Here is a 26076-nt window from a genome sequence, read left to right on the forward strand (position 1 = left end):
CTGCAGTTTTTGCTGAAGTTTCATCAGTTTTTTATTGAGAAAAACTGATTTATATTTTTATCATGCCTGATTTTATTTATTTTTTGTTAATTATATAAATTACTGTAATTTTCGACCTTAAAATACCAAAATGTTCAGTTAATTTTATATTTTTGGCTGTCTGATGATGTAACTATTTTGATCAGTTACTCAGTACATGAGTAAACTTTTTACCAAATACTTTTTTACTCTTACTTGAGTAAAATGTCTGGATTTTCTACCCACTGAATGAAAAACAAACATGTTTTAACCAAAAATTCACCAGACTCAGACACACACCTGCAGTTTGCATTAAAGTTTTATCAAGTTTAAATTGAAAGAAACTGATTTGGAAAAATTTCCTCTGATTTGAAGTAGGCGGAGCAGCTGGTTGACCTTTCATGACCTCTGGAAACGTTTCTTAATATCTTTAAAATGACAGCAGCACAAACGTTTGATACCGATTTCCTCTGATTTGAAGGAGATGGACTAATTTCACTCAGGTAAACGCGGCACATCCTGGACACTAAATGATCAAGATGAGATCAAGATGATCGACATTGTGAGTAAACCAGAAGTCCCTGTCGCTCAAATCGCAGCACAAAAGCTACAGGATGGTAGCTCTTAATGGCCGAACCTGCAGACCCTAACATGTAAAAGTTTGTCTTCATGGTGAACGACTCCTCAGAGTTACTGCTGCTGGTATTTCTAAAGTGGGATGTACTTTGCTTTTTCTCCACAACTGTATGCAGTTTAACTAATGAGTACAAAACTGGGGTAGACATGAAACACATAGAGAGAAGAAGGAAGTCATAAGGTCAGTGTATGAAACGCCTCAAAACATATCCTCGCCACAAATTTTAATTAGTCATATCATTAGGACCTGTTTGTATCTGTTTCAGAGTAAACAGATCTAAGTACGTTCTTCATGGGTAAAAGTTTATCTGTTTATCCTTCTTTTCCAAGGTGCTTTTGAAAAACCGAGTTTGCAACGTGTCTATCACTCAATAATCTGGAAGCAGGGCGGGAAACGCAGCTAAAACATCGCTGATTGTGGAAGAAATTATCCAATTAGCTGAGCTGATTTCAAGAGCTTCAGCATACAAATGAGTAGCAAAGTTTCATCTGATACCACTACAGCACTTATTAGATCATTTAATTGTGAGATTACGGTGGTCTAATTTGACAAATCAGCACTAATCACAAATGACAATAAGACAGCCTGGAGGAAGGAGCGTGATTTGCAGCCTTGTTTGAAGAGAAACGATGTAAGTGTGCCAGCGAGGAATAAATCAAAGAGCTGCAGCAGAAACGAGGAAGAGAAAGAAAGGTCACAACCAGAGCTGGTATATCTCTGAGGCAGAGGAATGAGGAATAAAACAGAAGTGTGTGTGTGTGTGTGTGTGTGTGTGTGTGTGTGTGTGCGTGTGTGTGTGTGCTTTACTAAGCAGGTTAAAGCCCAGTATTGAGACGATCACAATGGTGCCCAGTGAAGCAGATGCATGTTTAAAACGATGTGATACCCAGAGATTATAACGGTGAGAGTGATGGACTGTGATTAATTAGTGACAGCTCACCTCTAATTATAACCCTCAGGTAAATGAGTTTAATGCTCATTATCAGGTCAACGCTCCACCTGATGAGCGCTAATGTGTTGTACTTGGAAAATCAGGATCGGCACTCGTCTTTTTAAAGCGCTGAAACCAGACCTGCAACTAACGATGATTTTATTAATCAATTATTCAAACAATTAATTGATTAATCGCATTTAAAAAATTGCAAATTTTTCAATTAACCACTTAGGTTTTAGAAATACATGGAAAAAATGCAAATGAATAAGAAAATAAATATTTTTTGTGTAAAATGAAACAACTTTATTTTAGTGAAAGCTTGAATATTTTTAGAAGATAAAATATTTCTAACATCAACATGTGAAAAGCTCACTTCTTTCTGCTATGCTGAATATCAAAATGGTTTAGCACTTATCTGTTGACTGATTAATAATTATATACCAAAAAATGTTTAATAGAAGATTATTTTTATACAATTTGAAGCTAAAACCACCATTTGACAAGTTTTGGTGGTTATTTTTAATCTTAAATGCAAATGTACAAATTTACTGTCCAGTTTTGGCTTAGGTGCTGCTCTGAATATGCTGTTTTGTCAGCAAATGGTCTTTTTTGAGTGTTTGCTACAGTTAATCAATTACTAAATAAGTTGAAGATGATTTCATTAATCGATTAATCGCGATTAATCGATTCAGCCCTAACTGAAACTGAAGAAAAAGTGCAACACTGGCTTTAAAATATGGTGGCAATTGAGGAATCATCTGCAAGGAACAAAGAAGAAATTTCTGACTTTTTCCTCAAAATTTTGACTTCAATCTTGTGAGATCAAGAATCAGACATCTGAGGGGGGAAATGTTTTTTTTTTAAAATCCTCTTCCAGATTCACTCAATGGGAAATTTAAAATAGACATAAAAACTATAAAAATTTAAAAAGTAAAAAACAATCAAATGTACCAAAAATGTAAATGAATAAATTTTTGAGCTGAGAAATCTAACATATATGCCTGTAATCATTCATTTATTGTGATTTCATTGAAGACTCCAATCTATGTTGCTTTATGTCATAAGCAGGTTTCAAATATTAACGTTCCTCTCTCAGACAAAACGATCCAGTAGCATCTCGTCAAATCTGCAACTCTAAGCAGCGAGGAGAAATATGAAGATGAAGGATGTTTAACAGAAAGTCTACAGGCGCTGGCAGAGCTTTGAGTGGCATCTTAACAGACGAGCCGTAATGGATAGAAAAGTAAAACGCAAAGTGTTGTAGACGGAAAGTAACGGGGAAATCAGCTTAGAAACTGTGACTCAGACTAGAGGAAGGAGTTAAAGTGAGAATCATCACACAGCATGCTCATTTTTCCCGACACAGCCGGGTTTTTAATGAACAAACCGCTACAACAGACCCAACGTTCAAGTTTACCCTCCTTTCTTTGGACGGCTGAGCTTCTGACTGTCAATCTGTACTGATGTTTCATGACACCTTGTTAACGATTTTCAGAGCCCAGAAATCTAACATGTTACCAAGTTCTATCTGCATGTAAAATGTAGCTTCACATCTGATGGACAGCTGACAGATTGACTCGGTTTAATGTGCATCGGAGCGCAGATCTGACTGCCAAGACACAAAACCGCGCAGAAAATCTGAAGCATGCTGGTAGAGAAAAGTTTATTTAAAACCAAACTGCAAAGGAAGCCTATAAAACAGGAAGCTGGAAAAAACTGACTAAAATGCAACTAGTGTGGGAAACATTGATTATTTGTTGTCAGTTTCCTGGATTTCAGTCGCTGCGTTTCCATTACATTCTCCATACTCTGCTTATGTCGAAAAATAAAATTTTCCAACTCTTGTGTTTGCATTAAATAAGAAATGCAATTAAAATCTCATGTAAAGAAGTTTGTTCACGCGATAGATAATTAAACAACATGCAGGGCCATCATCCTCCTACCACTTCCTGTCGTCTTCTTCGTCGTTACCTCCAGTAGTAACATCCCGTTGTTTGTCCCATGACTTGTAATGTGAAAAAATGTCTCCAATCTAATTTCGACACAACCCAAAAAAAACACTTAATCCCAAAAAACATGAGTTATTCTAAATTGTGACGTTTCCTTTTATTTTCATAATTCAATTTTGCACAATTATATGATCAACAGTTTGAGTCCTGAATAATGTTGATGGTATTCATAAATAAACTCCAGACATCATCGCTCCATTTTTACTACAGGGAAACATCAATAAGTCTGAAAGCCATTTAAACAGTTTTTTTTATTTTGTCTTATTTCTTCCAGTTTTTGTTTTTATGGTTTTGTCTTCAATAAAAGCTTTTTATGGTTAAATAAATCTGTTTTACAATTCTTCTTTGCAGTCCTGGATCCAATTTGGATCACTTTCTGCACAGATTGATTTTACTTTTGTTGCAATTTTCTTAATTGACATTTCCATTTCTTGTGTGAAATCTCTAAAAACATGAAGTAAAACAAAACGCAGCCTTTAAAATCTTGCTTCATAATTTACCAGCCACACCACGACCAACGAGGTGAATCGAGTTTGTTTCACTCTCAGTCGATATAAAAACTATTTCCAGAGAAATAAAAAGCAGTTAAATGTACAGAAAGTTATCAAACGGGCAGAAATCTAATAAAACAGGAGTTTAGCTGCATGTGCTGGTGATTTGGAAAGTATTTCCTCCTGCCAGCATGCGAATCCACGGCCAGGTTTTGCAGGTGTTGGTGTACGTCGCTGCAGCACGTCGGAGTCCGACCGTAATGAGCGCTCACTTCAAAGTTAACGGCTTCCTCCGTTATTGCTCCAAAAACAAATTCCTTACTTTTATCCCAAAGTGCTGGGAGTAATTAGTCAGCTGATGTTTGTACCTGTCAAAGAGTTTCATGCAACAAACCCAAATGGGGAGGACAGAAGATGAAAGGCGATGAAACAGGAGGAGATTAAAATCTGTTGCCTCGCAGCTTTTCTTCCTTCTGGTACTGGATGGTCTTTACTCAGCGTGAGCCCAGTTTATCGGGTCTGCTGGGGGTGACTGATGGTGGGAGATTTTTGGAAGCCGCCACTAATTCATCTTAAAAGTTGCAAGCTTGCTTCTTTGCGAATTTTTGCTCTTGGCAAGACTGAGCATCATCTGGACCAACACTTAGCGAGCACAGGAAGCCTTTCATTGTTTAGCAATGAGAAGTTTGTGCAAAAGCTCAACTTTCAGATTTGTATTAGGAGGACTATATCCTTCTTTTGAGTTTTGCAAACATGGATTGTAGGAGACAATTTTCTGTCATCATTTCAGCAGATAACTTGGCTTCTGTATAATAGAAACAATTACAGCCACAGCTGTTCACAACAACGGCGCTTGGCACGTTATAACACGGCAGAACCTTCAAATGTGGCAGATTACTGGCAGACGCTGCAGGTTTTCACCAGACAATCTGCACCATGTAGAAGTGGGGTTGAAATGAGGGGAGGCGGACGCCAAAAAACAGAAATAATGAGCAGAAGCTACCAGATTTCAGATAAGGTGAAAGCAATAACTTATCCGGTCACATTACAGGCAATGTTTTCACAGCATTTCATATAAGAGGTTTGACATTGAGCGCGTTTGAAAAGTGTTCACATTACATTTTGTTATGTTGCATTTTCAGGGGTGGGAAAATAAAACAAGTAAAATGTCTTAATCATATTTGATTTTACCTAGAATTTCATTTTTATTGGTATTATTGAGGTTTCACTTTAATTTCCTACTTAGAAAGTGCCTTAAATGCATCAGGACCTGCTGTACAATTTCAGCTACCCTTTGGTCAACAAACAACAGGCCGTAGTTGGCCCGACTGACGGAGGCAGTAAAAACACGATGACGGTTCGTCCCACAGGCCCAGCTGTTGGTAAAGCTCCTCTTCCTCCCCCGTCACCGTAGTGAACCTGGTACTTACAAAATGGCAGCCGCTTCAACTCCAGCTTACTAGTTACAGACTTGCCAAAATCGCCTTTTTTAAGATGCTTTTTAACGGCTAAAAAATAAATAAGTATAGCTGAAAAACCCAAACCAAACCTGGATTCACAGACCAGTAAGAACTTTGTAGGGCATGTTAACCCTTTCATGCATGAATTATGATCCTTTGTGTCAGGATTTTTTTCCAATTTTTTTGATTTTCTTAAGGCATAAAAAAAGGTTGGAAAAGATTTTTGTAAAAAACATGTATTTATTTATTTTTAGGTGATCAATTGTAATTTTCTCCAAATACAAAGTTGTTATTTGAAAAATACATCAGTAGTATTGTTCTTTAGCAGTTATCTGATGTCACAATATTTCTTTTACCTGTAAGAGTCGTCTACGGTAGAAGGAGGGACCGGGTCGGTTGGCAGGCTTTTGGTCTGTCGGCCATATTGGATTTAACAAAAATAATTTCTCGCATTTGCAGCTGATGGCCAGTAGTTGATAGTGTATTTTATGATGCATTGGTGTCCACTTTAGTGGTCTGTGTGCATTTATAACATAAAAATCCACAAGAAAATGACTTTAGACAGCTGTTCACTGTAGTGGCCACTATGCATGAAGGGTTAAGGATTGTAACTATGAGCGCTACGAGTGGCTAACAGCTAGCGCTGAGCACAACAACCCGTGGGTTTTATTTACAAGTAATGGGTGAGTGTTACTTTCTCATTCAGACTTTACTGGACATTTTTTATTTTAATCGTTCACATATTTGGGTTGATGTTGAGTTTCACTGTAAAAGCGTTTAGCTAAATTGCTGGATCATAAAATACCACAAACTAATGTGAATAAAAACTAAGACGTACTTAATTTCAGCTGCAGAATCTTGAATCAGCAAAGTGCTAATGTCCACATTTTTATTTTACTTACGTTTTTGTTTTTTAACTGGGGTTAAAGGTCAGGGAGAGTAAATGAATTTTTAGTCTGGACTTAAACTGAGCTACTGACTGAGAGCTAAAGAGTTCACTGCAAAAACACAAAATCTTACCAAGTAATTTTGGTCTAGTTTCTGGTGCAGATACCTCACTACGCTTGAAATAACGCAAATTAACTGACAAGTAACTTTTCAGCAAGATATATAGGCTTGTTTTAAGTAAATAATTCCTCAATTTTGATGAGAAAGTAGCAGTTTTATTGGCAGACTAACTTATAATGAGGGAAATAAACTTTTTTTTATCAAAATTAAGGAATAATTGACTTAAAACAAGCTTCTATGTCTTGCTAAAAGCTGCTTGTTAGTCTTATCTTGTTTCAAGCTTGCTCAGACATTTGAACTAGAAACTGGACAAATAAATGTGTGTTTTACTCACATTTGTAATGGACAAGCAGCTAACAGTGTGAAGCTTTCTGTTGGCGAATCACTTAAAAATCCAACTAAATCCACTGAAATTTGAGGTTCAGACATGAGAAAATATAAAAAACTTAAAGTGTGCGTTCTTGTTGTGTTATCAAAAACACTAGGAGATTCTTATCTCTTTATTCAAGAGTACAGATTGCAGAGTTTGTATTGCAGACTAAAGGAAGAGACGAGAGTTCGACAGGACAGAAATGTTTCCGTTTCCCATCAGACGTCTTTATGTCTGCAGAATCAGATATTCCACATCGATGAATGAAGAGCCGCTGCCCTCCTCGTATCCCTGCAGCAGGCGAGGTGCGGGGCTAAATAAATAAGGCATGGCTGCGGGGGTCGCTGAGCCGTGACCTTTCAGCCCATTTGCTTTGAAGGTGCAGGAATGCAGTCTCAGCTAGCCGCTTCCTTCAGCTCGGAGGGTAAATTTTAATCAGCGCAGTGCCACTGGGTGAGGCAGTGTATCATGCCTAACGAGGCTAAGAGAGGCTCTCATTTGCCCACACACAGGTAAATGGACCACGGTTCTCATAAGGAAAGGCTTGGTTCCCGTTTTGCTGTGTTGCCCTTCAGCAGTTTAATTTTTCTATTGTGTGAACTATTTTCAGCCCCTCGGGTTCAATGTTTTCACCTGACACCAAACAGGAACTCTGATTTTCCAGGAACCTTTACGTTCATTTTGGCACTTTTATTTGTCAAGACTTGCTTATTGCAATAGATATTTTTCTAAAAATACATTTAATTTGATCGTTTTTGTTGAAATCAAACACTTTCAAAAATGAGCACTAAAAAACACAAAACCTTACCAAGTTTAGGTCTAATTTCTAAGTAAACTTGAAATAAGTCAAACTAACACAAGTAACTTTTCAGCAAAATATACAGAAGCTTGTTTTAAGTAAATAATTTCTAAATACTGATGACAAAGTTCAGGTTCAACTTGCAAATTATTTCACCTATAAGAAGACATGTTTTCTGTCTTATAAGTTAATTTATCTGCCAAAGGAAAATGTGTTTTTTCATCAATATTAAGGAATTATTTTTACTGGAAACACATTTCTATATCTTGCTGAAAAGTTACTTGTAAGTTAGTTTGTCTTATTTCAAGTGTAATAAAAATATTTACACTATGAACTAAACCAAAAATACTTGGTTAGATTTTGTGTTTTTGCAGTGTAGAAATAAATACTCATATCGTCACTAATTCTGACAAATTATTAATTAAAGATGTTTTCAAAACATTCACTTCTTTCCTAAAAGGTTTAATTACTATAATATGAATTTTCTTGATCAATATTTTGTTAATTATGGAGAACAATCAAATCTTACCAAGTATTTTGGTCTTTCTTGTGCAAATATCTTATTTCACTTGAAATAAGACAAAACTAACTTACAAGTAGCTTTTCAACAAGCTGTATCAGCTTGTTTAAGGTAATATTTCTTTTAAAATGTGCCAGTTCTGTTGGCAGATCATTTCATTTAAAATATGACACTTTTCCCATGTTATGTAATCATTTATGGACTTTATTTTACCCACATCTGACTTTTTTGCAGCTGTCTATCCAATTGAGGGATTTGTATAAATGTTTTGATGAGAGACATGCGTCATAATTCTGCACCAGAAGACGGCAGATGTAAACAATGGCTGTAATACAGACGCCCTTGCTCTGTCTACACATCCAAACAAACTCTCCTACAGAAATTACAGTCAATGCACCACAAAAAGCCATTGCTGTTCTTCTTATGAGTTTCCGGCGTCTTGTTTTAATCTTGTGACAAAACTGAAATCACCTCTGATTTCCGTAGAAGTGAGTCGCAGCTCATGTCTTTTTTTCTCCTTTCTGTTCCTTCTGTTTTTTCGTTTTTCTGTTCAAAAGATGCAGAACAAGGCTGATTGAACATGCTACCGCGTTCAGCTGCCATGGAGACAATCAAACTTTATAAATTGCGAGCATGTTGGCATGCCGGCAGAATTTAAATCAAAGTCCTAATCTGTTCAGGTGCATCTTCAGATCTGGTGAGACGTCTGTGTATTTATATATATATAAATAAAGCCAAATGTTGGCTCTGAGACATTAAAGCTCTGCTCAGTCCTGCATTCGTATTTCATTCATCTCACTTTCCATTGTACTGCTTTTCCTCAGCTCTGCTCTGACAGGATTAATACTCCACAGGGAGATGGGTGGTAAAATATTTCCTTTCGCAGCTCGGTAACTGAGCTAATAATCCCAGCAGGAATTTCAGCCGGCGCTAAAGTGCATGAGGTGGCATTAAAGGGGGATATTTCGCTGGAAAAATGATGTGAGCCCAATTACCTGTAAGGTTTGTAGCTGCGTCAGCCTTTGCTTTAAAACACAGTTCAACTAGTTTGAAATCCCTAATCACAAAAAAGATCCCACTAATGAAGAGAACTTCATACTTCAGAAACTCAGCTTTGATCAATTAATTGATTAAACAAAAGCTCTTGTTACTTTAAGAGTTTTGCAAGTGTTCATACAACTTTACGTTTTTAACTTTTATTGCATTTTATTAAGCAGATCAAAACAAAGCAGTGTTTCCTTGTGGATTAGTTTTTAAATAAAACTAGAACTGCAAGCATGTATAACAGGTTTCTCGCCCGCCATTCAGCTTCTGTCTTGCCATAGATTCCTCATTTCAATTTGGTCTGGACTTTGACTGGGCCATTCTAATGCAAGAATATGACATAACCTACATTACTGAATTGTGGCCTCAGTCTCAGGCCTTGTGATGCCTGTGTCAGGGTTTCTTCCAGGACTAAATTATAACATCATAAAAAGTGTTCAAGAGGTTTGATGCTGGAGGGAAATATTTCTGTAACACCAACAGCAGACGTGTGAAACGCTGCACAGGCGTGAAAGCACATGTACGTATCTGGGCCATAAATAATTATAATAATATACATTTTAATTTGCTTCAAATCAATATCAGAAATTTTTAGATTAATTTCACAACTTTTCTGGAAAAATAAATTAATTTCTGAGTTTGAGAAGTCAAAATTTGTAATAAAAAAATTCTGAAATTTTGATATTAATTTCATATTTTTTTAGATAAAACAAGGAAATTTCTGAGATAGAAAATTAGCAAAAAAAAAAATTTAAGCTTAACTTCAGAAATTTTTGGGAAAAAATATGAACTTCTGAGTTTTTTCTCACAAATTTTTTTGACTTTTCAAACTGAAATTTCCAGGGGGGTTTTAAGAGAACTTCTGAGATTTTTCATCAGAAATTTATTCTTTTCTCTGTACAATGGCCGTTGTGCAAACAACATGTAAGCTCTGATAATAAAAACAGTCGCATTGTGACGTTTTGCTGCTAAACCTGCTAAGTTTAACACAATTCCTGATTAAAAATATATAGTTATACAAGCCTTTTAATCAAGGAAAAATAAAAATGGTTTACTGTTTACAATGAGGTGGAAGGTAACGGTCAATGCGATCGCCATCTAGTGGCCTGGAATGGTAACTACAGGTGACTCAAGCTGTCTTGGCGGTGTCGTCTAAATGTTCGACTTTTCCCCAATCAACATGCGAAAACACTGGAAGTTTCCAGGCAGAGGTCTCATGTAAAGGTAGCCTAATTTTTCTGCAGCTCATTTTTTTTTCTCTTCTTGTTGTGAATCTGTTGTCCTTTTGAGTTCGACTCCATCACTCTTCAGGTCACTTCTGGTGTCTCATTACAGCCAGGACTGAAGGGAACGTCTCGATAAACAAATGAAGAGGACGCTCTCTGCATTCCCCGAACACACAAACACAACCTTGGAAGAAATTACAGCAGGGAAGGGCGCAAATAAAAAAAAAATCCTTTAACTTGATTAGTTCAGGTGAAACAAATCACTGCTTTCTTTCATGCATACAGTATGACCTCAAAGCACGCAAAAAAAAGAAGTGAGGCGATAACAATCAGTGTAAGGATGAAAGCACTCCTTGTTAAGGAAAAAAAATGGAGACATCCTAAACACACCCCTCGGATAATGAAACATATACACCTATGCACTCCCCTCTGTGGCTCTGCGCACAATAAGTCTTGCTTCATTAAAGCCAAATCTCATCCACTATCAGTTTACAACCACAGAAGTCGTTCGAACCGCCGGGGAAATACAATTCTATTCCGATTCAGGGTTATCTTAATATATGAGCTTGTCTCTGCCACATTGGTCTGCGGTTATGAGCTGGGCAAACACCCACAGCACTGCAATATTGCACCGGCACATCCACACAACGGATTGAAGCAATTAGCAGCTCATATATAAATATATACGTGTGTGTGTGTGTGTGGGTGCGACTCAACTCCCAGGTCTGCTTCTAATTTCTCCATCCAGGGTTATTAGCAGGCAGTTCATTGTGGATCACAGTCTGTTTGTCGGTGCGCGTCTTCCAATTCCCAAGCAAACCCTCAGATTGAGCCTAAAATGGCAGCTCCAAGCATTCCAGCGCAGCAGTCGGATCATGGCAAAAGGCACAGAGGCCGCCTCTGAATTGTCAGAGTAAATAGATTTAACTTGCGAGGACATGGCGGAGAAGGAAAAACAAGACAAATGGTGTGCAAAGAAGACAAATCTCCCGGCGCTGTCAGAGTCTGAGGTGCTCCGGCCATCCATCCTCCATTGCACCTTCATTCGCTATCTGTCTGGCCCTATCCCACCTGTATGACACCCAATCACTCTTCATCCCTCTCTCCATCCATTACCCCTGTCACTTCATCCTTCCATTTCTCTGCCCCAAGGCCTGAGCTCTCCTTGCCTGTCATGGACGATTATATCTGAGTGGATTATTCGGGATATCATGAGGAATAGCTGGTCAGCTATCTCCTCACAAAGGTTATAATGCTCTTAATAACGTCGCATTAGGCAGTGCTGGTCTGCAGGCGCTACATGATGAACGATTAGTGTTAGCTAACAACGGGTAAAACGACACTAATAAGTCCAGTAAAGTTAAGAAATCTTTAATGCAGATGTGGCATAAAAACCTGTCGCATGAGTTGACATCTTGAACTTTTTCACGTCACAACAAGGGCGGGACAATAAACCAAAAACATTGATCTTAAAAGACACATGATCAAATTAATAGAGAATACAGCTGATAGAATAGTCAGTTCGTAGTTCTCGTGTGACGTCACACTTCTGTGAACTTTGTAACTGGTAGCCATCTTGGTAGGTTGTTGCTATGGAATTAAAAAGCTTAGAATTAGTCCTATCAAAGTTATAAATAATATAAGTATGTAATAACTACTACTTCATTACAATTTTTGAGTACTCTACCTCAGTGTAGAGCTAATATAAATATCAGTGATATTCACTGTAGTACTAACTGCCAAACCAGCAAAATTAGCTTAGCTAATGTAACTTTTATCTGCAAGCTAAGACAGACGTGTAGCTTACGTGTTTGTTGCTACATGTATTTACTCTGCCAGTCACCAGAACCTTATAATTCATGTGAGTTTGTTCATTTTTTACAAATCTGTTGAAACATTGATTGTATGTGTTTATGGATTTCAGAACATGAAGCTCCTCCATGTTGTATGCACTCTGTGTTCACTAGCTAGTTAACCATCTTAGTAGGAGATCGGAGGCAGCTTGTCCACATCGTCTGCCATGTTTCCATTACCCATTTCATATGGGTCGATTCCGACAGCAGCCATTTTGTTAATGTATCTTTCTCTTACATATTAGTCAAGAGTGTCAGTATGTTTTCTCTTAGTTGGTCTCAGAGCTGTGGCTCAGCACGACTGTGGAACTATGTATAATTTCACTGAACTCAGATCCAGAACCGCACAGCATTCTGGGGGATGTAGGCAGAGGAAAGAGTTTAGCCACTCAGCGTCTCAGCTAAGCAAGACTGGTGCAACTAACTCACTCGCTCTCTCGTTACCTAGCAACTGCCTGTTGAGTAACTTGTGGTTACCTAGCAACAGTAACTTGCGCAGCAGCAGTTTAAGGTTTTACCATTGTGCCTCATAAATGCTTAAAAATAAACAACAGCTATCGAGAAAAAGTATTTGTGGAAAATGTCCTCGGCTCTCGGCTTCCTTAATGTTGAAATTTTGCCGTTACTGTTCCTTACCTTTATTATGTTTTTATACATTTATCTCTGTGGGTCTACATGCTGTCAATTTTGCTGCTATTGCATAAAAATCCCTCATTGAGGGACAATAAAGGGTATTTCTATTCTGCTAATTTTTCAGTCAATACATTTTTCCAGAAGTTTTTGCAATAAACGATAAAATTGTTTTGAGACCATTTTCAAGTAATATAATGGCAATTGCATAATAATGCAAAAAATAAACCCTAAATTCTAGTGAACTGTAAAATATTTTAAATATCCAAAATAAATTAACAACACAAATAAAATGAATTATGAAGATTGTGTAAACAAAACTGTCCTTCAGTTAAGGACTTGCAGAGAGAAAAACATCAAACTAAACACCAATTTTGCTAGAAAGAGAGAGAAAGAAGAAAAACAATAAATCATCCAAATGGAAAGTATTGAGATCGTTTGAATCTATCATTGATTTATTGTTTATTGTGACAAGCCTATTGATAACAGCTATGGCTTCCAGTCTCCCAGATAAACAGGAACACACAATGTTCTCTGCTCTCATTCCATCCCTATTGACACACCAGACCAGCAGAAATCAATCTCCACCTGGATCTTCTTTCTGTTCAGCCAGAACAAGCCGACATGGACGGAAAGCTTACCACGGCCTGACCTGCTGTGCCTCCATCCAGACTCCCCTGTAAAAGGCGTAGAACATGATGGAGCTGATGGAAAGGGAGGCAGGGACTCAGGCAGCATGCATAATAACAGAGTGTACCTCTTCACATGCATCTCTACATCCATCCCCCCATTGGCTGTCTCATCTGAGGCCAGCAGACACACAAACACACACACATTTAAAGAAGACACAGACGATTGGCTGCAAGCTGCTCTCCAAGCTGACTATCAAAGGTAGACGAAAAGAGAGAAAAAAAATCACACCCTGAAACTTCAGCTCACACGGATAAGGTCACGCAGACGGGCCCGACTCCAAGGATAACAGATCCTCCTCCTTCTTTCATGGACGTTTCTAAATAAGCCGACATGAATGCACACTCAGAACCGCATGCTGTCATGTTCACACAGTTGGCCTCACACACACACACGCACACACACACTGACCTTTCCAGGGAAATTACCAAACTCTGAAATATTGGCTGGAATTTAAACTGTTTAAATGCTTTCTGAAGCTCTTTTCAGAGGTTTTCTTTCAACTTTTCACTCACATGAAGTCCAGTCTGTTTACTTCACCACAGCAGCAGCATGTTGTGTGGCATTTCAATGTGGTATCTTATGTTTGTCAACCGGGAAGCGGTACTTTATCTCATAAAACAAATTTTAAATTTCACACCATCTTTTGACCTTAATAATTGATATAAATATTTCAGCCTGAAGTAGTTTTTTTTTTTTTACACGTTAACGAACCTGCTTAAAGTCAAAATAACATTATTGCATAACATTTTGATACAATGCTGATATTTTTCTTTTAATTTGACAGTTCAGTTAAATAAATAACACATTGGTGTTTCTCCCAATCTTTGATCAATGGAGCTATGTAAACATACAACCCTTTGAAAAGTTTAAATACCCAAAATATAATTAATATTTTACATGAATATTTTAGGCTGAAGGACAGACTCGGATGGGATAAACTTTTCATTTTCTTTAGAACCTCGTCTGCAACTTATTTTGTGTTTATAAAAGATGACTCAGCAGAAAACAGGCAGTTTTTAGGAAATGCTGTTATTTTCTCAGATCTTTAAAATGTCAAGTTTGTCTCTGATTCCTCAGCCAAACATGATCAATTTTAGCCAACATGGAAAAACATTTGAGTACCTGTGACTGAATATTTTTTGATGACTTACCAGATTTATTCACGTTCGATTTAAGGGAATCACCGCAATTCCAAAATAGTGTTTTTCAGCTGAATATTGAAATCATTTTGCATAAGTCACAGCATCCCTGCTTTTGTAGATTTCCTACAAATTCATAAAAACAGAGCAGAAAACTTCACTAGTTCCTGATCTAATGAATAATCAAATCCACAAAACCACACTCTGCCGTAACATCCCACCAAAAATAACAGCAAATCCAAAAGATCAGCAGCCAGGCTGGTTGTTTGATGGAAAGTGATTTGCGAGGCTCAGGAATGAGCTTTACTTAAATCCCAGCGGAGCGGACGTCTGGCCGGCACAGAGAAATCCTGCTAAAATATGGACAACAGAGAGGAAGAGCTCCAGCTCTCTGGGGAGTGATTACCAAGTTAACTGTTGTCTGAGCAAGGCCACAAAGCCGAATCAAACAAGAGAGAGAGAGTCCTGCACAGCTGGAGGCAGGAGATGGATCTTTGATCACCACAGAATGAAAATGGAGTGAAATATAAAAACAGGCTGGATGTTCTGGCAAAGTGCAAGACGCAAATTATAAGATAATATCTGCTACGTGTGCCTAAAAAAAAGAAAAAAGGAGGACAAATTAGATTAAATTTATAAATATTAATAGAATAAGTTATTTTTTTTAAATGTTTGATTAAAATCACATTTTGTGAAGTCTCAGAAGTAACCTAATTGGTATTTACTCACTTTCAATGAGTAAATAAATCTCAGCGTTTGCTAGAGATCATTAAACGTCTCCATGACAACCAAGAAATGTGGGGAGACATTTAAAGCAGGATTAGCTTATAAAACAATAACCGGTGAGAAGTGTTCAAAACATTCCACATTCAAGACAATTTGATCATAATAACGACTAACGGACTTTTCAGACCAGTGGCTGGGTTCGACTGGGAGCCAAAAGTGAAATATTTGTTACATTTCAGTTGGTGCAGCTCTGATTCACACTGAACCGAGATCCTAAACAATCAAAACAACAGTTCCCCTCCTCGCCTGTGGTGGCACTGCACCAAAAACGACTAAAGGAAACAACAGGAAGACCCTCTGAAGACGGTGTTCAGTGCAACTTCCTTCTTCACAAAATATAAGCAGAAACCGAGAAGCATCAGTTTTTATCAGACGTAGAATTTCTCTTCTGTTTAGGGTAAAAACAAAAACACAAACCGATTCTCCTGCTAGAGCTACACTCTCTTGTTTGTTACCCAGAATGCCATACGATGCAGTTCACTTCCTGCTTTGGAAGTGGTTGGTGTTCACATATGCATTCGAACCGCACCAGAGTTCACTTCCTCAGAGTTTAATTACGACTTTCTAGGCAACTTAAACTAATTAAACTAACCAAGGCTGGTGTGAATGCACCCTAAGGTTTGGCAGTGTTGAAAAAATAAGGACATATTTGATAAACACTAGAGTTTATCAAATCCTGAGATGTGGATTTCCTCTCCTACTGTAATTTCTATAAAAGGAGCCAAAACAGGCCAGGACGGGATGAGCAGTGAGGTCACACCTGAACTAGGACAGAAGAGTTTCTGTCATTTCCCTGAAAGATCCAGGATCTCCATCACATCAGCAGCAAGGCAGAGAAAATGAACACAACATATAAATGTGAGGAAAGCTGTTAATTACAGAGTAAATGGACGAGAAGTTATTTTTTTACAGTTAGATTGAGCCTCTCCATATGTTCAGGCCGCCGCTATGAGAGAGTGAGGATTTATCACAACAGCTGGCAGGGCCGGTGTTTACTTAATATTTTTAAACATTTAACCCAGAAGATGTTTTATTTTAGAGAAAACAACGTATTGAAAGAAACATTCAAATAAATATGTGGGCATATGACGGAAACATCGAGTGACTCAGAGTCAGACTGACTGACGATATGAAACGATCAACACGATCAATTACTAAATTAGGTGACAATTATTTCAATTATTGATTAATATGATTAACATAGTATCTAATAAATATTGGTTACTGGCCGTAACAGTAATTGGATTCCAATATTAATCCAAATTTTCATATTGGTGCGTCACTAAAAAACAAAAAGCTCCACCTGCGGCTCTTTCTGCAGTCAAGCTGCGTGACGTTTACAAACAAATAATCCCTTTACAACAGAATCATGGCTGCACTTACCCTACAGGTAAAAGATCGTCTACTTAACTCTATTAACGATGGCATTATTCACTCCAATGTTGATAAATTAGGTTGTTTACATCAACTTCGCACGTCTTTTCTTCCTGCTCGGTAAAACAAGCTGCATCTTGGTTTCACACAACATTTCAGCTGCATGTAGCGTATAATAGTCTGGACCGCTCTTTGTGACATTAATCAAAGTGTAAGTTTAGAATGTCACTGACAGCTAAATGTCACAACGAAATGGGCAAATTAAAAAAAAAAAAGGAAAATCAATAGCTGTTTGTTCCAAAAGCCTTCACTGCTTTTCACTTTCCATAGTAAGACCAAAAACACTGGAAAAGTACGAACGCCTACCGTCGTTTTTAAGCTTAATTAATAACACTTGACAATAAAAACCCGGGTAATCCTGGCAGCCGTTCTGACCTCTCAGCATGTGTGAAGCAGATATAATAATGAGCTTAATGCTGTGGTCATCACCTCCCACTAATGTCAGCTGAAACCAGGAGACCCCGGGCAATCTTCACCCTCCTGAGGCCCTCGGGGTGCAGACCTGCACTTTCACGCACGCTGCTGTGTGGCCTTTAATGACATTTCTCATGATTTACTGCGTCTAAACAAACATCCACATGTGTGCTTGTGCATAGTCGCTTGTGTTTATCTCTTGGCATGTATATGGGAGTGTGAGTTTACGTCTGTGCTCATTTGGCGTCCACACAGCAGCTCCAGACCTCCGGCCGACCTCTGACCCTGCTCTCTGAGGAGGAAGTGAACCCCTGCAAACTGTAATGGTCAGTGTGCTGCCAGCTGAGGCGACGGGCCGCCTAAAGGGCGAGAGGAGAGACGCCTCAGCAGGAGGGGAAGGGTAAGACAGCAGCAGCCACAGACGAAGGAGGAGGTGATGAGGAGTAAACCTCCTCATCCAGACAGGAGCAGAAAACTGGTGGTAACGTGGAGGAAAAACATCTATTCTATAGAGAAGAGGCGTCAAAGTCGTTTTGGGCCACATTAACATCACGAATGTTCTTAAAGGGCCGGTTCTTACAATTAATATTCAACAGTTTTTCACATTGATCAATCCCTCCAGCATTTCTCTTTTTTTCCTTTTGCAATTTTTTCCCAATAAATTCCTAATTTTAATTTTTTTTAAAGAAATTTTGTAATATTTTCACTTATGTATGAAGGTAAATGTGACTTTTCATCACAGACTAGAACTTGACATCAAGTAAAGCCGAGGCAGAAGTGCAGAAGTAAGACATACTGCCACCTGCAGGTGGGAGTTGGCATCACTTCAAATATGTGTTTTTGTAAACTCACAACTATGCATTAGCACAAAAAAATGCCAATGAGTGTCTGTGTCTGGTGGATTTTTGGTTAAAACATGTTTGTTTTTCATTCAGTGGGTAAAAAATCCAGACATTTTACTCAAGTAAGAGTAAAAATACTTCATAATCAAATTACTCCAGTAAAAAGTACAGAGAAGTAAAGTTACTCATAAATGAAGGTTTTTTCAAAAACGTTACTCAAGTACATGTAACTAATTATTACTCAATTACTAATTACTACTCAGTTGTCGTATTTTGTGACCCTTTCAGTCTCTAAGTTTGGGTGAAAAACCAGAAGAAAAGTCAATATTTCTACATTTTTTTTCTTAAAAGAGAAATATTACAGGTCTGGGTCTTACTGGGTTAAGTTAATAAACAAAGTGGATAAGGAGAGTTGTGCTCTTGACTCTTCGCGTCGTCCCTGGGGACGATAAATAAACGAGACAGAGCCGCACGAAAACGAACTCTGATTGTCTTCACTAAATGGCTGTAAGAAGCGGGTCCGGAAAGAGGTTGAGGGGCTGCTGGGGGCAGGATTATTGGTTCCTCTGCGGCCGTCTGTTTTCGATATTCACCCTCCAAATTGATTTTTGTTTTGCTGCTTTTGTTGCTGTCGATTGTGTCCGCAGGAGGAGGGTTGATAGCGCTTTGCTGGCCAGGAGTCCCCCGTGGCCAATTTTCCCAGCGCCACAACAGCGCAGTCGAAAATTAAACTGTCATAACGCCCATAACCACAATTAATGACAGGGATTAGGGGCTGAAATCTGCATTACTGAACACCTTTCAGCACACATGAGCTCTTGAGCACAGAACAGCAGAGAAATAAAGGCAAGGAAAAGAGAGGGGAGACGGGAGAGGAGGTAAGAGGGCCAGGAGACGGAGTAAAGCTAGAGAAAAAGGTAAGAGAGAGCAGAACAAAAGGATGGGAGATGTGTCTGGCTATGAGACAGAGAATTAAGAAAACACAGGGAAGATAATAAGCAAATTAGATGGTGACCAAGGGGAAGCTTTTGTTTGCAGAAACACTGGATGAATCCCCTCTCTGCAGACAAAAACAGCAGCTATTGATGCTAATAAGCACCTTCTTCTCTGAAAAGGCAGCTTGCAGCATAATTACCAGCTTCAGTTGAAGTTTATCATTAAACGGCCAAACATGATGTGACTAAACTGTCTGATAAGAACTCATCGCAAAAAAGCAGCTTGTCAGTAAAAATAACATTTTGCTTTGTAGGTGACAAAGCAGATAATTTATCTAATTATTTAAAGCATGTAGTTGAGATGGTGGTGAAGCTGAAATCATGCGTCAGGTCAGAGAGGACAAGAGTCTCTGCCGACACCATGAGACGACACACGGCAGGCAAACTGAATTACTTAAACAGCAGCGTCACTGACAGCTACTGCTGCACCGTTTAACGACACACAGACAGAATTACTTCACTGCAGGAACAGCGAGGATTCAACTGGAGGGAGGGAAAATATGACAGAGAAGGAGAAAATAACCATGCAAACAGAGGGAGAAATGATAGGAAAATGTGGAGGAATTTAAATACAGAAAAATAAAATAAAGTCATGAAGTCTCTCTGTTTAGCTGAACGGTTACACTTCAGTTTCAGGCCACTGATGACTGCTTAGGGCAAAAGTCGTTGCTGGAATCTGCAGATGTCAGCATCTGCGTCTCCACTGACCATAAAATTGCGCAAACTGGAGTAAGAAAATAAATTCTCCTAATGGAAACACTGCAATTTTGAATAATCTCATAATTTCAATTTCAATTTTGTGCACATTAGTCGTGTAAACGCAGCTACAGTTTGGCCTACTGAGGGAATTGATCATGGATTTGAAGTTCACTTAAAGAGACAGCATTACGTGTTTTCCAGTCATTTTATAACACAATCAAGTAACTATGTTAACTTTAGATGCTAAAAGAAACATAAACAACACCTTAAATTTGGGCGTCTGTCGCTTTAAAAGCTGCTCTTTCTGAAACTCCGCCTGCAGGAAGTCATCTCAACATCGTATTAACCCTTTGCCAGCCTTTCACTTGTCAGCTCCTATAACAAGCTGTTTGCTAATTGCTGCTGGCTAGTCTGAAGGAGCTGAGTGGCGGAGTTGTGAAGCTTGGAAACTGCAGCTCTGAGGAGGAGCTGAGTCCCGAAGGCGGGGCTAAGTCCAACCAGGCGTTTTTCACCGCTGAATGGTTGCCATGGAGATTAAAGGATCTCTCAAACACGCATGAAAGAATCAAAGCAAAACTCCAGGTATGTTTTTGATTGAGGAATAACTTTATAACATGATGTAAAGCTCAAAAACGTCAATTTTACAAGACACTATTCCACTACATTTTACAGTAAATATGTGTGTTTTCTACACCTGTACATTTCTATAAGGTGTTGCATTACTTGGACATGTTACATTCACATCCAAGTGCTTTTTTAGTATTATTATTATTATTATTATTTGTTTATTAGTTTGAAAATAATCAGTGACTTATTCAAGTTAACCAGTTCCAAAAATGGTTCAACACAAGTTTTCATACTAGTGTCAGGAAATTAAAATATTGTTCACTATTGACTCTACCGTATTTTCTAACTGTGGAGTTGTTAAATGTCTTATGCCTCTTTTTTTCAGACAGAAAAATAACACATTGGTTATGCTTTGTGTTAAACAAAAACTTCCAAAGGTACAATCATTCCTTTTTCTTATTTGATTAGTGCGACTTTAATCTGCAGTTAAAACTCTGTCACTGAGCATAAACACAATAAAAACATGGCTATGTACTACTGGAGAACATTTATGTCTATTTTTCTACATTTAAAGTCAACTGTCATTTTATCCTTTTTCTTTGCTATAGTTTTAACCAGTAATATGAGAGGTTTTCTTAGCACTTCTTATATATGCTAAACAAAACAGAAGGGACATAATTAATTGGCTTATTTTTAGTTTCAGTTGACATTATTAATGTACGTACACACTTCCTACAACTTTAATGTGGCATTTGCAGGTTTATGAAGCTATTCTCGGGTGCAAGTTTAAAGTAACAGCCTATAAAAATATCTTATATGTTACCATCAGGCTGAAATGCTAATTAGAAACAAATAAGAAAGTTGAGCCAGCGGCACCAAAGTAAATGATTTAAAAGTCTGAAAATCTGCTTTCAATACCAGACAAGAAGTTCAACATCATGGCTGATCAGTGCAGGATGTCTGGAGTGCAACAGGTGTAAGTACACACACTGCCCACCTGGTCAGCTGCAGCCAGCAGGTCATCGGCCATCTTGTCCAGGTTGGGCGTCTTGCTTCTGTAGATGAAGCACGTCGTCTCTTTGAAGACATCTGGCTCATTTATCTCCGCGCGGCTCTGAACGAATGGAGAGGACACTGCAGGTGAAAACCTACAAAGGTTTAACAACAAAAGAGCCAAGAGAACAAAAGGATGACTGATTTGAGGGCATTTTCACACCTCATAGTCCGGTAGATTCGGTTCGATTGGGGGACCAAAATCGCAACATTTGTTACATTTAAAACTTTCACACTGAACTGTGTTACCCTCCTCACCTGTGGGGGCGCTGCACCAAGAACCACTGATGGAAACGACATGAAAACCTCAGAAGACACCGAGTGCAACTTCCTTCTTCACAAAATGTAAACAGAAATGGAGTATCGTCACATGTTAGCATTTATAGGATTTCTCCTACAAGGTATTTCTTGCGCTATAGCGCAAGACTTGCGAGTTTGTTTTGGTTGCATTTACCCAGAATGCCCGGCGACAGTTTCCTGCCATTAGATCGGTCTCCAGCCCGCCTGCATTCACATAAGCATTCAAACTGCACCAGAGTTCACTTTAATCAAACCAAGACGTAGGTATTTTGGCAGACATTAGAATTTGCTCTTTTGGTCCGCATTCAAGAACTTTTCATCGAAAAACGTATGTTTCTTTCTAAATTGGCGTGTTTCCATTGAGCGAATTTAGTTTCATAATTCCACTTTGAGCAATTACATACTCAATGGAAGAGCAGCCATTGTTGTGATGACAACAATGGATGCGGAGCGTCAGAAAGAGTTGGAGCTTCTTAAAGAGACAGAGGCCAATTTCAAGGTGTCAAGTTGAGAAGTTCTACAAAAAAATCTTGAACTCATATGCTGCATTTCATTCTTCCACTTAAGCCATGTGTCCAACTCAAGGCCCGGGGGCCAAATGTGGACCGCCGTAGCTCTTTATGTGGCCCTCTAGACCGGTGTTTCTCAATCCTGGTCCTCAGCGCCCCCCTGCTCTGCATGTTTTAGATGTGCCTCTATTCCAGAACAGCTGATTCAAAGGATTGCATGACCATCAAGTACTGCAGAAGCCTGTTAATCACCCAGAGATGCAATTCAGGTGTGGCAGAAGGGAAATACCGAAAACATGCAGGACAGGGGGGCGGTGAGGACCAGGGTTGAGAAACACTGGTCTATACTCACAAATTCACAAAAAAACAAAAAGATTTTTGCTGCAAAATTTTCCTCAAAATTGGCCAAAAACATTGGGTTCCTCAGCCTTACTTGATGTGAAATTATAGTCAGTGAAGGAATCAATATGGCTTTTAATTAATAGTCATATTGATTCCTTACAAATATTTCTAAATTAGTGCCATAAAATCTGTGATTTTGATTGCAAAAAAAACTCCCACAAAAATCCTGGATGCACTGATCAGTGTGAAAAGATGTTCAATATTATTTAATTTTAAGAAATGGTTATTGAATACTAAAACTATTGATATTTTAATAGTTTAGTGGTTTTATCAATACGTTCTAGAACAACTGGCCCTTTAAGAACATTCAGATTTGACATTGCCCAAAATGAAAATGAGTTCGACACCCCTGACTTCAGCAAAATAAGAGATCATTTCACAACTGCAAATTAATATCATGCCAAAGTCTGTTTCAAGATCTGTACACTATGACATGTTTTGAGCGTTTCTACTGATTTCTAAAAGGTACACCTTCCTGCTCGACTGTGCCTGAAGCCAGCCAATATTGCCCCGTGTCACAGTGACTGTAACCTGAACCTTCCCCTCCACAGTCAGAGGAGGAACACAGCAATAAACCAATTATAACAAGGCTTTATTGTCAGCCAGGCACCCAAAGGCGTTTTAGCAGGGTCAGGCTGGGTGTGCTAACACTTTACTGTGTTTGTGTCAACTCCGAGCGCCGAGCAGCAACACAACCACCCTGACAAATAATCAACTGTAACAGCAGCTTGTCTGAACTTGCTGAAGTTTCCTTCTTTACGAATGCGGTGGGAAAAATGCACCTGGTTGGTTATTGCTCGCTCATGTTTGGTGTTGAGGCGACCGCTCTCGTCTTTCTGACTCCTGAAACGTGTTGGATGAAATGAAAGGAAACAACAAACACTCAGATGTCACATGAGAAAAAAAACTAACAGGATATCCCTCCGTAACGCAGAAATTGTCTCATAAACGGAAAACTCTCCTGTAGTTACAGCGTCTCCCGCTCCCCCATATTCACAGAGCAGCCCTCTATTAGAGCCTTTCTTTATGAGCTCATTTGTCTCTCCTCTATAGAGCGCTGCAGAGGAGTGTTAACTCATCTATCCGTTTTCTCTGAATCATACGTGGCCCACCATTTCTCCCCGTTTCTGATGAAGATGCCCAGTTAAGCAGCAATTAAGATGCATTTCCTGGCGTGTGCTTTATAATTTCCCCATTTGAGCTGCGCAGGCATCAATATTCCGCTGACATGATGGCTAAATCACCACGGCTCAATCTCGCCACCCCCCATCGGATGGAAACAACAAACTGTGTCATGGGGACTCTGAGCTTTTCACAACTTAACTTCAGAGGATATTAGGTGGATTTACATGAATTTCACAAAGATTTCTAACTGTAGCAGGCAAATAAATGCTTGTTTACCTAGATTTATAGAAACTATAGCTTTATCCCAATTAGGGAGGCTGAATTGCAAATCACAGAGCTGTGAAGAAATATTTGCTACCACAATACTTATGCATTAAATTTTCTTTGATTTGTGTGAGAACATTTAAGTGCAACAGAAAGAGGAGATGTAAGGGGGAATTATTTTTATGCAGGAATATCATTAGCACACTAATTGCTATAAAAAAGCCAGTTGTTCTTGTTAATAATTGTACTCTTGTGTTTGAAATTGTTTTCTCTAAAGCACAGCAGGCAGTCATCTTTGTTTTGATGCAAAGTGGAGAATACTGCAGCTGAAAAAAATGTTTCCTGAGACTAGCTTTGTCACAATAATATTCTGCTGGATGACAAAATGTTCCAGTAATTATTGCAATAATATTGTCATTTCAGATCATTTTCAACTAATATAATGGTAAAAATGGCATAATAAAGATCAAAGATCAATAAATTTTTAATTCTAATCAAACACTGGAACTGGAAGACATCTTAAATATCCAAAATAAACAAAAACAACAGAAACAGCAGATAAAATGAACTATAAAGTATCTGTAAACAAAATTATCCGTCAAAAAAAGGGCTAGTTGAGACCAAAGCACCAGATTGAAGACTTATCATCCAGTTTTTGGTAAAAAGAGAGAGAAAGGGAAAAACAATAAATCATGCAAATGGAAATTACTGAGTTCATTTTAATTTATTATGCGATTAATTGATTTATTGCTTTTTGCAACAGGCCAACTGATACCTGTTTTACCATTTGTCTTGTCAGTGGTGCAAAAGGACACTTTTCTGTTTTTCTTCTGTTAAAGTTTCCACCAGCATTTTTGCGTCCCTCATTTTTCTGTCCTAACCTACATGAAACAAAATGTTATCTTTTTTAGAATGAAGACTTGATTAGGGCTGTAACGATTCCTCAAATGATTTGAGTACCTCAATTATTAAAATTCCTCGGGGAAAATAATCTCCTTTGAAGCTTTGTTAAGTTATGTTTTATTGTTTAGCGCAGCCGGTGATTATTTATGTTGCGCAACACTCTCACTTCCACCTCTGGGTGGTTGTTAAGTGCTAAGAGCTAGGAGCATAACATCCAATTTTTAAGTTTGTTTCAGGGGTATTTTATTGATTAATGTTATTATTGTTACAGTTTAGTTTTTTATGCTACAGAAAAGTAAATGTTGGAGATGCGCAAATATGAAAAATTGGGCTGATGGTGTAATCCTGCTGCAATGGTGAAATTGACCAATATTTCACTTAATCAAATTTTTTATTAGAATACTCAATTAATCGTAAGAATAATCGACAGAATACTCTATTACTAAAATAATTGCCCTAGACTTGATTTAGATAAATCAATATAAACAGGAGCTAGTTTTCCATTAAATATACACCTAATAAAAACCGTATCAGTTCTTCACTTTGCATTTACCTGTGAGTGTTTTCATCCCACTGAGCAATTTATTCATATTCTACTTTAGATTTAAGTTGAGGTCCCTATAAAAAGTGCTGCAGCTAAAAATAATGTGCACGTTTAAAGTAGCAACAGTTGTGTCTTTTTCTTTTGTCTACAAACAAAATCTACTTTCACAAAAGATGTCAAAATCACAAGAATTAAACACATATTACTTAAATAGTAAAACATGACACTGTTGCAGTCTAAAGAAAACTCAACAGGAGAAAAAAACAACTGGTTGTTGAGAGAGAAAACAAAACTCCCCTTCATATTTTCTGCCATTTCATGCTCAAGCATTGCTCTAAACATCAGCAAGCAAGCGAAACAGACAAACCGAAGACAAAGGCTGGGTGTTATTGTGGGTAAAGTTGCTAG

General features: G+C 38.2%; 1 long non-coding RNA gene across 2 annotated transcripts in view; it reads right to left on the reverse strand.

Moving 5' to 3' along the window:
• Positions 1-21453: 21453 nt before the first annotated feature.
• The window catches only part of LOC106955937 (uncharacterized), a 48862-nt gene continuing 44239 nt past the window's right edge, over positions 21454-26076 (reverse strand). For both annotated transcript variants that reach the window (XR_001426682.1, XR_001426681.1), the window contains one exon: positions 21454-21682. This is a non-coding gene — a long non-coding RNA (uncharacterized LOC106955937). The remainder of the gene's footprint in view (positions 21683-26076) is intronic.

Source organism: Poecilia latipinna, unplaced genomic scaffold, assembly GCF_001443285.1.
Source record: "Poecilia latipinna isolate Pla-1442-1.1 unplaced genomic scaffold, P_latipinna-1.0 Scaffold778, whole genome shotgun sequence".
Taxonomy (NCBI): Eukaryota; Metazoa; Chordata; class Actinopteri; order Cyprinodontiformes; family Poeciliidae; genus Poecilia; species Poecilia latipinna.